Raw genomic sequence first — 12,552 nt, 5'->3', positions numbered from 1 at the left:
GTCCTCTCTTACTATCTATACTGATTCTACATATGCTTTCCATATCCTGCTGTCCCACTCAGCAATCTGGAAAGAACGGGGACTCCTCAACCCCAAGGGCAGCTCTATCACCAACCCAAACACATTATACCACTAATAGAAGCCTCACATTTTCCAACAGCCATGGGCCTACTACATTACCACTCCCATTGGTCAGATCAGTCATCCATCTCCCTTGGTAACAACAGGACAGATGAGGCAGGCCGAAAGGCAGCGTTAGCCCTTGTAATAGATGGCCTCATTCCAGGTTCTAAAAAATCCATTCCCACAACTACTGGCCTGCCTTCCACTAAGGCCATACTCTCCTACTTACATCACTTATTCCACCCCAACCCCCAATCTTTACAACGCTTTCTCAAAACTTACCTGCCTCTTTCTCATTCAGAAACTGCCTTCCTCAAAATACTCACCACTTCATGCAAGATCTGTCAAAAAGTCAATCCCAACTCACCTTCTCGACCACCCACCTTTCCTACCCATCATGCAAGAGGGCTCATTCACGGGACTGATTGGCAGCTCGACTTTACTCACATGCCCCCAGTAAAATGCCACCGGTATCTTTTAGTACTGATGGACACAATTTCAGGATGGTTTGAGGCCTTTCCCACAACTAACAAATGAGCCCAGACTGTCTCCAACATCCTACCGTCTGAAATTATCCCACGATTTGGGATACCTACTTCCTTACAATCAGACAATGGCCCCGAGTTTATCTCTCAAATCTCCTAAGCAACCACTAAAGCCCTTAATATTCCATGGCATTTTCACATCCCTTATCACCCACAATCCTCAGGTAAAGTGGAAAGAACAATAGAACCCTCAAATCTATTCTTACTAAATTATCCCTGGAGCTCCACCTTGACTGGATAAAACTCCTCCCCTTGGCCCTACTTAGACTCCAGGCCTAACCAAAAAAGCCTGCTACACTTTCTTCTTTTGAACTCATGTATGGCCGCCCCATGTTTCCTCCAGGTCTTAACTCCGAACCTCTTATCCTTCCTCCTCATCTCGTCAACCGTTTACTTCAACACATTCGCTCTCTACTCTGGTCCCATGCTGACCTCTATATACCAAAACCTCAAGACCCCACTTCTCCTACTTTTTATCACCCAGAAGACTCTGTGCTCCTATCCCCACCACACCAAGCGACACCATCCCTAACTCCCAAATGGCTAGGACCATACACAGTAATCCTTTCCACACCAACTGCAGTTAAATTCCAGGGTCTTCCCCATTGGATACGTAACTCTCACCTTAAGCCATTTGTCTCCCCTTATTCCCCTCCCACCAAATCTCCCACAGGTTCCTACTCCTCCACCCTGATGGGACCTCTTACTCTCCGCATTTCATGCTGCTCATCTCCACTTCCACTTATCACTGAAGAAGTTTCTGCCAGCACATAGTACTAAGACCTCCCTTACAACCGCCATGCATCATGCTTCAGGATTGTTAACCCTGGTCTCAACACTTATTCTCTCACCAAACCTTCCTTCCCAACACCAGCCCTTTCTTCTCTTTCAGACTGTCCATAAGATTGCACCATCAAGGATTCCCTTTGCCCTACAGGTTACTTTTCTGCCTACACATATGTCCCCAAATAATGCTGTAATTCAGCCACTCTAGTAAACATAGCAATCAGCCCAAATGCAGAAAATTTCTACACAAACCTTTAACCAGCTTGTATTACAGGATTACCAACCCCTCTCCAAAGACAGCGATCCTTTTTAAACCTGGAACAGGCAGGCATCACCACTTCAGACCAAGGGCTCATCTGAGGACCGCCCCCCATCAATACAAAAATGAACTTCATTGCCCCTAATCAGCAGGAAGCAGTTACTGAAGACTGACCTTCACCCCTTCCCAAGTCCTCTACCAGTTATTGTAAGGTAAAATTGAGCCAAAATAAACAGCCGAGGAGGCTACAAAGGAGCAAAAAGTTTAATAGGGCACAATCCCGGGCGATGTTTGCCAGTCTGGTTAGTCACAGGCCAGAGAAGTCGCACCAAGCAGAGCAGGCAGTGAGTTTTTTAAAAAGTTACGGGGAGGGAGAGCATAGGTCTACAGCAGCGTGAGGATTGGCTAGCCTAAGGCACCTTTTCAGGTTGGGAGGGGGCAGCAGCCGGGGATTTTGGCACATCATCAGGCCTGGAATCTGTTGGTTTCTTCCCTTTACTAGGCCGGGGTTGGGGGCTTTGCTGCCCCCCTTTACTTGGTTAGGGCTGAGCTCATCTGACATGCTCACTCCTCCAGTGCCTCCAGCCTTACATTCCAGCCTTTTGGTTATAATGGGTGCCCACTCAATCTGGCTACTTCCGGCTGAGGAGGGGCAGCACAGGCAGGGTTAAGGCTGGTGGGAGGCCAGAGGAGGCTTGGAGGGAAGGGCGAGTACTGATGTACCAGCATAGTCTTGTGCACTTTTACTGTCTGACCTCACTATCAGTGGCCGGAGGTTCCAGCAGATATGTTGTCCTTGTCTCCCAGGACAGACATATCCAGCATGATTACCCAGGCTTCGCCCCATCCAGTACTGTTGTCCGGACAATGAGAGACAGACTGAGGCTCATTCATAGCAGGCAGCCTGGATGAAGGAATGGAAAGATGAGCATTGGGTGGGACAAGGGGGTATCTTTCCTTGGGGATTTGGTGGAGGGTCTCGTACCCAGCAAATGATCTTGCCAATTCCTCCTGGGTAGCCAGTTTGGAAATCTCAACATCATAGTGGCCCAGTACAAGTGGTCTCTCTGCTGATAAGATATCTTTTGAAAGTAACATGTCTTAGGGACCAATTGGTGTAGTTGGAGCATACCCGATGTGATGGACATGTCACAGACCCAGTTTGCTAGAGCCAGATGGGTCATTGTGGCCAGCACTAGTGCGAGTAAGGTGCAAATGGAGGGGCCCTGTGTCTCTAGAGCTCTGCCTATCATGACTGGGTGCTCATTTGAGCTTGGAGATGTGGTACCACAGGGAGTGTCCCAATAGCTTGGCAGCCGTGGGAGTGGTAAGGATCACCATATATGGTCCCATCCACCATGGGTGGAGTGACTGAGGTTGGAGTTCTTTAAGAAGGACTTCGTCTCCTGGCTGTAGAGCCTCCATGATTCTTGGATCCAAGGGGGAGGTGGGTTGAGGCAAGAACTGGTCTGCGTGTTCCCTGAGGAGATGAGAAGTAAGGTAGGTAGGAGAGGTGCCCAGGGGAAAATGAGATAAGAGAGTATAAGGGTTAGGGATGACTGGGTGAAGAGGGACTACAGCCTCGTTGATTATCCACAGGTCCTGAACAAGCCGGTAGGCCCCTGATTGCTTCTTGACTGGAAGGATTGGAGAGTTACAGGGAGAATTAGTTGGTACCAGAAGCCTTTGGGAAAGAAGACGGTTAATGATAGGTTGGATGCCCTTGCGATGGGCTTGAGAAATAGGAAATTGGGGCCTAGAAGGAAAGGAGGACTTGTCCTTGAGGTGGATGAGGACCAGAGCATGATGGCTCTCCACTACAGGAGTAGAAGTGTCCCAGAGCATCAGGTTAACATCGGTCGATGGTACAGGAGGGTCCACAGAGGCCTCGGGGCCACAACTTATACTGGCTAGGGTGATGAGTGAACTTGGTTGGGAATGACTAAGCAGCAGGGAGATCAAGGCACCATGCTTGGATAGGAGATCCCTCCCTAACAAGAAATGGGACAGGGCGGGATGACTAGAAATGAGTGGGTAAGAAGATCGCCCTCAAACGTGCAGGCTACCGGACTTGTCTCCAGAGGCTTGGAGGGGATTCCCATGACACCCGCGACTGAGAACTGGGAAGGATATAAACAGCTGTGAAAGGAAGGTAAAACAGTAGGTAACCCCTGTGTCCACCAAAAAGGAGACGGACTACCCACAGCATGGACCTGGGCTCGGCAAGGGTGATCAGGGTGTTCGAGTTCAGGTAGCTTCAGTCTTCGAGTAGGCCCAGCAGGTCTGGGGGAGAGTCCCTCAGGGGGTTCTGCCTCCAGCGAGACTCTGTCACAGGGGGACAAGCTTCTCCAGCTGGGCACTCTACCTTCCAATGACTTCTCTTACCACAAATCGGGCAGGGTTTAGTCGGCTTATTAGTCAGGTTGGGGCATCTCTTTGCCCAGTGGCCCTCTTGGCCACACCAGAAGCAAGATCCCAGAAGCTCACAAGCTCCAGACCAGTCTTTGGTGTGATGAGACCCCTGTTCTGCTGGCTGTAGGGCTGCCACGAAGGCTCGAGTCTGGGATGCTATCCTCTCATGTTTTTCATCATGGGTATTAAAGACTTTAAAGGCCATGGTTACCTTGGCCCCAGACTCACGGAGTGGAGTCTGGGGCCACTCTTCTGCCTTTTTTAACTTACATCTTATGTCTGGGGCTGACTGGGTAATAAAATGAGTAGCCAACATCATGGACCCCAATGATGAGTTGGGGTCAAGGTGGGTATGTATGGAGAGAGCCTCGGTGAGCCAGTTAAGAAAACAGGCTGGGTTCTCATCAGGTCTCTGAGTAATCTCTCTCAGTTTATCATAATAATGGACTTTTGAGCCATCTTATTCATACCTGCCAGTAAATACCTGAGCATTCGGTCGCTCTGAGTTTCCCCGTCTTGGTTATTATAGTCCACTGGGGGTCCATGAGGAGAACCACCTCTGTCCCAATTGGCTCGGCCTGATTTGTATTATGTGCCTCATTTGCACAATGTCAGGAGGCTGAGGTAACATGGTCATATTCCTCAGAGGCAAGAGTGGAGGTTAGGATAACATCTATATCATGCCAGGTAAGTTCATAGGCCCAAGTTAGGTAGTCAAACTTTGGTATAAACTGTGGGGTTAGAAGAGCCTATGCGTTTCTTAATCTGAGATAGGTCCCCTAGGGAAAAAGAGATGTGAACCCAGACAACCCCTTCTGCCCCCACAACCTCTCAGAGAGGGGCTACTAGGTAGGCCTTTGTTTGGGGTGGCTGCTGGGCCTTGGATCTGGTGACTGGAGGGCTAGACCAACTGGGCACTAAGGGCAGCGTGGACATATAAGATGGTGGCAGGGTGGGAACAGGAAATGAAGGACAAGATGGTGGCACCACTGGAAGAGGAGGATACAAACAGGGAACAGCAGGTGTGGGGAGGAGTGTAGGGTCAGGAGAGAAAGGAGGTGGGTCTGTGCTGGGAGGAGTCTTGTCTGTGGCTTCCAGAACCGGAGGGCGGGAGGAGCCTGTTCTGGTGGGGAAAGAGGGCAGTGAAGGCAGAAGGAGAGGGGGAGGGGGTGGCATGGACACCAGAAGAGGAGAGGAGCAGGAGGATGGCATGATTGAGAATGAAGGACCTAAAGATGGCAGCAACACTGGTGAGGACAAAGGACTTAAAGAGGGCGGTGGAGAGAGGGGGAGGGGATCGTGAGCTGAGGGAGGTGGGCTACTGAGGTCCTCTAGTGGATCTGAAAAGGAGAAGGACTGGTCAGAGTAAGAGGCTGGCAATCCCTAACTGGAGATCGGGCCAGGAGAACCTGGGTCATTGAACACAACATAAAGGTCTGGGCAGGAGCGCAAAGTCCAAAAGGCCTGGAAATATGGGACTTCAGACCACTTTCCAGTTCAGTGACAGAAATTAGTTAGGTCAGTAAGGAGGTTAAAATCAAAAGTTCCCTCTGAGGGCCAGTGACATTGATTGTCCAGAGGATACTGGTGCCAAGTCTGAGAAGAGTCAGACCAGTTTCCATTTACAGATCTCCTCTACCATATCTAGGGTTGCCAGATTGGATATGAGACACCGCAGAGAGGTCTGAGCCTCTGATTTAGAGGACTGGTTCCCATGTCTGTTACCTGTTTCCCGGAGCCCCTAAACTGGCAAGCCTAGCATCCCAAACTTGCTCAGGTTAGGAGGAGACAGGGAAGTATCATACTCTTCCTCAGAGATCTGGGAGCCCAGATGAGGATCTTTCCTCCATCTCGGGACCAGGACAGGCTTAAAGCCCAGAGAACTTGGACATAGCTATGATTTCGAACCAGGTGGAGACAGGACTGGGAAAACAGACACGGGGAAAGGAGGGACTCACCAAATAGTCATCCGAGGTGCTGAGAATAGGCAGAGGTCCCAGATCAGGGAAGGAGGGGTGGGAGCTGCCGGTGGCTGGCTGGAGCTCCACACCTTATCTCCTTCCCGGGTTTTGGCACCAGCTGTAAGGTAAAATTGAGCCAAAATAACCAGGCAAAGAGGCTACAAAGGAGCAAAAAGTTTAATAGGGTGAAATCCCAAGTGATGTTTACCAGTCTGGTTAGTCACAGGCAGAAGTCACACCCATCAGGACAGGCAGCAAGTTTTTAAAGAAGTTGGGAGGGAGAGCATAGGTTTACAGTGGCATGAGGATTGGCTAGCCTAAGGCACCTTTTCCAGGTTGGGAGGGGGCAGCAGCCGGGGATTTTGGCATGTCATCAGGCTGGAATCTGTTAGTTTCTTTCCTTTACTAGGCCAGGGTTGGGGGCTTTGCTGCCCCCTTTTATTTGGTTAGGGCTGAGCTCATCTGATGTGCTCACTCCTCCCTCTGGTGCCTCCAGCCTTACATTTATAAAACAGAAAAGGGAGGAATATAAGAATAGAATATAGTAATTTATCCTCCATTTACCCCATGGTCCCAAGCACATAAACCAGTGAGAATTACGCCTCGACTTGTCTGGGCTTGCCCCACCTTATTTCTTAACATTTTGACCCTCCCCCAAGGCAACAGGCCAAATGGTACTCTGCCACAATAAAAGGCACAACTCTGCACCATGCTGCTGCTCTCTGTCTCTCTCTAGGGGCAGCCACTTTCTCTTTCAGATAACAAAATCTCTTGCGTGGGCCCATGTCTCCTGAGTCATTCTGGGGTAAGGAGGGTCATGGCAAGATACCCTTTCAGTAATAACCACCTATCCCATCATCATGGTGTGGGTGAGAGACTGGACCCAAAGGCCATGGAGTGGTGTGGCGCAGACACCTACCATATATCATGTGGCTGGCCATTTGCCTTTGGCATCCTCAGGGAATGGTGAAGCAGACTCATTGACCCAGGTACTCTAACTAGAAGGAAAGCCTGCCTCTGATGTGGCCCAATGGCTACATCAGCATTTGTTACACGTGGGGCAAAAGACAATGTGGGCTGTAGCCCATCAGTGGGGCTTGCGCTTGACCTTTGAAGAAATCAGCTGATCCCAGAAGGAGTGCCCTGCATGTTGTTCAGATCAGCAAATCGCCAAGACAGGCTTAGAGCATCTCTTTGCAGCCTATGGCAGATTGCAAGTGATCAAGGCACCCACTTTTTAGGGCATGAGTTGCAAGGATGGGTGCAGCAATTAGGAATAAAATAGACATGGTCTTGGACATTTCAGTACATGGATCGGTGATGGTTGGCTCTTATGTCACCTTGGAGAAAAGGCCTGGAAGCTGGCCTCCTCTGTATTCCTGGAAGAACAGCAGAATGTCTCCCCACAATCACAGTTATTTGCTTCTGCAGTCCTTATGTCCTGGATGCACCCCCTGGCTGCAGCTGCTGTATGATGGCTGGAATGGATGAGTTTTGGACTTAATCTACATGGGACTTTGAACCTAGCTGAATCCTCTCGCTTGAGAATTATCATGATTGTGTTGCTGCTGTCAAGGAAAAAATGCATAGAGGCTTGATTTTGTCTAATGTTTGGTAAAATTTTGTGACTAATCTAGCATGGTTGATAGGAATGAGTACACAAGTATAGAAACATATTTTGTGCTTAGTGAGAGATTGTGCTGTAAAGTATATTTACTTAATCTGCATAGGCTGAATCCTCTGGCTGAAGGATTATCAAGATTTTATTTTTGTTGCTATTGTATGTTACTAGATTGGTCAGAAGAGGGGGAACGAGTAAATGGTAAGGTGAGATTTCTGGAGGGGTGGCCTGTGAGTAAAACTAACATTTCCAGAATATCTCACCTGGCTTTGGTACATCTGCATATCAACAGGTGTTCAGAGGTGGAAAGAAATATGGCTTTAGTGCATTTGCATCATTCCTCAGGGATGGAGAGAAGTTCATCTCCGTATCAGTGGGTAATTACCTGGACAAGGAGGGCTTATCTGTACCTGAGAGATGAGGGGAGGGCTGGTTTTGTTTCTGCTGAAGCAGGAAACAGAGAAACAGCCCCAGACTGAAGATTGTAAGCAATAAACGGATTTTAAACTTTATTTCTCCATTTGACTGATTTCGGTTTTTAGAGGTATTTTGCCCCGGGATTTTCTCTCCCCGGACTCAACATCATTTCAGAGGACATATGTGTTAATAGAAAAATGTGATCCACATAAAGTCTAAACAGAACGATTACAGCACAAAAGTATTTTGTTTCTCCAATACTAAGAGTATATGTCTATTTGACACAAAAACTTAGACTATTACAGAAGGATACTTGGTTGTGAAAGCATTAGTCTTTTCTCATAACCTGAGTGAAATATTTCTGAGGACTATTGAACTGTCTTAGCTCGGATTCTGTACTCAATTAAAAACTTTCCAATTAGTCTATCTCGGGATAAAATCTGAGACAGAAAAAAAACAGTTATGGGAAAATAAATCCATATGAGAAACACGCTCACTGGTCCAAACTTAGTCAAAGAGAACAGCAGAGTGAGACTTTAATGGCGGTCTTGGAAGATTGGGTGTCTGGTGACCAGGCACACTCATGGTGGTTACAACAAGCAATTTATTCCTTAGCACGTGAGTCCCTCCCCTGGTTCCTCATTGGCTGAGTACTACAGGGTTCACATTCTTTCCCAAATGTTGCCTAAACAAGGTATATCTATATTAGGCTTTTAAAAAATATTTGTATTAATTTTATTGGCTGGTTTAAAACTTTTCCTGCATTTTTTTGGAAGTGACGCAAGCCCGCTCTTTCCACCCTTTCTTTTCGTAATCTCCCTCCTCTCCCAGCCAGAGTTGAGTCAGTGGTACATAGTCTAACATGTAGGTTTCTTGTTAATAGCCTTTTGTTAAAACATTAATTCCTCTGGGAATAAATCACATTTAGTCTTATGCCATTTCTAACAACCCATCACCAAAAGTTAATGAATTTGCATTCTGGACTATTCATAAATCTCTTGTGTATTTGTGGGTAAAATTGTAACATTTCCAGAATATCTTGCCTGGCTATAGTGCATTTGTATATCCTCAGGGGTGGAAACATGTTCATCTCCATATCAATGGGTAATTATCTGGGCAAGGAGGGCTTAGCTGTACCTGAGAGGTGAGGCAGAGGACTGGTTTTGCTTCTGCTGGAGCAGGAAAGAGAGAAACTGCTCCAGACTGCAGTTTGTAAGCAATAAACAGGTTTTAAACTTTATTTCTCCCTTTGACTGATTTTGGTTGTTAGAGGTATTTTGCCCTGGGAATTCCTCTCCTGGGACTTACACCTGGTGGCAGTGGCAGGGTGCCTCTGAACATGAAATCTGTCATAATGGGTGCAACCTTTGGGAGGGCTGCTCCTGTGGATGGTGGGGAGGCCCCAGTGGATGCAGCGGCGGAGGGTACTGCTCCACCTGTTATTATCCCACCAGCTGTGGGGTTTCCAAGTTAGGAACCCCTACAGGGGAATTGTTTTCCAGGGTAAAGTATCTTTTAGAGGGGTGGGGCCTTCCCCAGAAATGGGGAAGGGTGGAAACACCAGAAGCTGCAGGATTAGCCCTCTGTGAGTTGGAAGACTGCTTGGAGACCATAGGGGGCCAGTATAGCAGCTGGACTTATAGGGTCCCTTTTCATCAAGATAGTGGAAAATGTTATACAGGAGAAAGAGAGGATTATCGAGGGACTTAGGCGGGAGAGAGACACACTTCAGCATCACTTGGAGGAGTTGGGCAATAACCTATGGGATGCTGTTAAAGAAGAGAGACAGTTACTGTCTGACCTGAAAAGACAGGTCGTGCTCCTAGAAGACTCTTTAGCGGCAAGGAGGAAGGCAACAGGAAAAGCTCCATTGGAGGAGGCCATGGAGGGTGGGGGTCGGGAGGAAGAGTAGTGCCTTTGGCCCCAGAAATGATGGAGGAATTGCTGTTGGTGGAGAAGCCCAAGGGAGAAGAGGCAGGCCCATTGGTGAGTCTGCTACCCAGGCCACCACCAGAGGTACCATCTTCTACTGTTTTAAAGGCCCGCCTAGCTGTAATTAAGAAAATAAAAACAAAACAGCCGGGGGTTCCTCAGGGGGAGGAGCAGCCCCCTTGCCAAGTTGTGGAACACTCCATACTCTTCCCCTAAACCCAGGATGAGCTGGTGGACATTAGCATCCAGTATAGACAGAGGCCATCGGAATCTCTGCCTACATGGCTTTTACATCTCTGGGATATGGGGGTGGAAGACATTGCTGTATTGGGTACTGAGATAAGTAAAATGGCATCCCTGACAACTCACCCTTCCCTTCAGCAGCAGTTGCAAAATGCCCATCGTGCCTCAGGGAATCAGACACTCCTGGAATGGCTGACAGCTGCCATGAGGATAGTTTGGCCTAATCAGGGTGATTTACCATACCTTTCCAGTAGTTGGAAAGCATATGCAGAGCTCCAACAGGTACTGTGGGAATTGGGTGTGAAAAATATCATCTATAATATGGACCCCACAGCGCCCTGATGAGGAGGTGTTCACTATAGGAATGAGAAACCTGGTGCTGCATACAGCTCCCACATCTCTCTTTGGGTCCCTAGTGAATACTTTTGCCCCCCCACCTGGGGCAACCCATAAGTGAGGCTATTCATACCTTAGCAGATCTGGGGGAGGTTGAAACAATAAGGGCATGAAGGGAAGTACGGGCCATGACTGAAAGGAGAAGTCCAAAAGGCCCCGTGAAGGTCTCAAGGACCCAGATGTGGGTTGATTTGATAAAGGCCGGGATAGTGAAAGAAAAACTTGATAGGCAGCCCAATAGAATATTGTTAGAACCATGGCACCAATTAAAGCCAGAGCAGCAGTTCCAGCCGCTGGGGTCCAGGACACGGAAACCCGAGTCAAGGCCTCATGCCCTGCCTTTGTCCCTGAAAAACTTCATGGGAGACAGTACTCAGGATTCGCCTGAGCCCTCACCCCCACAGGAGGATGACTGGGCATCACAGTTTGACTGGGGGTGGGGTCAAAGTCCCCACCTTGAGGGACATGGTGGGGACCAGAGACCACATGTAGAATTAGCAATTCATTGGTCCCCTGTGAATATACAACCTGTCCTGGCACTGGTGGACACAGGAGCTGAGTGTTCTCTGATTCATGGCAACCCTGAGCATTTTCCTGGGACCCATGCTATGGGGGTAAGGCAGTTAGAGTGAAGAAAGCCCAAATCTCATTGGGGATTGGGTGTTTACCCTCAAAGGGGTATACCGTGTACATTTCTACCATCCCTAAATATATTTTGGGGGTAGATATCCTGTAGAGCCTGTGGTTACAAACCACTACAGGTGAGTTCAGACTGAGGGTATGTGGTAAAGGTGGTTCTGAGAGGACATGCTAAGCACCCACATGTAGCTCTGCTTGTACTTCAGTGGGTATAACATATTAAACAATATAAATTGCCTAGGGGACACAAGGAAATTAGAGAAACTCTACAGGAGTTGGAGAGGGCAGGCATCATAAAGCCCACTCATAGTCCTTTTAATTCCCCAGTGTGGCTAGTGAGAAAGCCAGATGGCTCCTGGCATAAGACTGTAGACTACATGGAATTGAATAAAGTCACACCCCCTGTGCATGCTGTCCCCTCTATAGCAGACATTCTGGACACCCTCAGCCATGAACTGGGAACATATCATTATGTAGTAGACCTTGCTAATGCTTTCTTCTCTACTGACATAGCACAGGAAAGCCAGGAACAGTTTGCCTTCACATGGGAAGGTTGTCAGTGGACATTCACTGTCCTTCCACAGGGATGCCTCCACAGTCCCACCATTGGTCATGGACTTGTAGCCCAAGACTTGGCCACATGGAGGAAACTGCAAACAGTGTGGTTGTATCACTACATTGATGACATTTTGCTCACATATGATTCTCTTTCATATTTAGAAGTGGCAGTTCCTAGACTGTTGCAACATCTACAGGAAAAAGGATGGACTGTGAAGAGCACCAAGGTTCAGGGACCCGGTTTATCTGTGAAATTCCTGGGGGTTGTCTGGTTGGGTAAAACTAAAGTTCCTTAAGCAGTTATACACAAGGTGGAGGTTTTCCCCACCCCTACCACTGTGGCAGTATTACAAGAGTTTTGGGGTATTTTGGGCTACTGGAGAGTGTTTATTCCCACTGTTGGCACAAATTCTGAAGCCCTTATACTGGTTGGTATGAAAGGGCATCAGGTGAAACTGAGATGAGATATATGCAGCTGCTTTTAGTGCTGCCAATTGGGCAGTCAAGGCCGTACAGGTCTTGAATGTAATGGACTCATCAAGGCCCTGTGAAATAGATGTTCATGTACCTGAAGATGCTTATGGATGGGGTCTTTGGCAGTGGCTTCAATGGAATGTGGATTCTGGTCACAGCTATGGAAAGGAGCAGAAGTCCTGTACA

At 48.1% G+C, this 12,552-nt stretch overlaps 1 protein-coding gene across 2 annotated transcripts in view; it reads right to left on the bottom strand.

Annotated features, from left to right (window-relative positions):
* Positions 1–1,980: 1,980 nt before the first annotated feature.
* Positions 1,981–12,552, bottom strand: part of SV2A (synaptic vesicle glycoprotein 2A) — a 59,732-nt gene continuing 49,160 nt past the window's right edge. The window contains exons 13-14 of one of the 2 annotated variants that reach the window (XR_012130346.1): positions 6,084–6,204; positions 1,981–3,193 (exon numbers count right to left, since the gene is read on the bottom strand). The gene's annotated coding sequence lies outside the window, so the exon portion shown is untranslated. The remainder of the gene's footprint in view (positions 3,194–6,083; positions 6,205–12,552) is intronic. The other variant, XR_012130347.1, reaches the window with a different exon arrangement.

Source organism: Manis javanica, chromosome 4 (assembly GCF_040802235.1).
Source record: "Manis javanica isolate MJ-LG chromosome 4, MJ_LKY, whole genome shotgun sequence".
NCBI classification, from domain to species: Eukaryota; Metazoa; Chordata; class Mammalia; order Pholidota; family Manidae; genus Manis; species Manis javanica.
The sequence above is the reverse complement of the archived record's forward strand: the minus strand, read 5'-3'. Positions and strand labels throughout refer to the sequence as shown.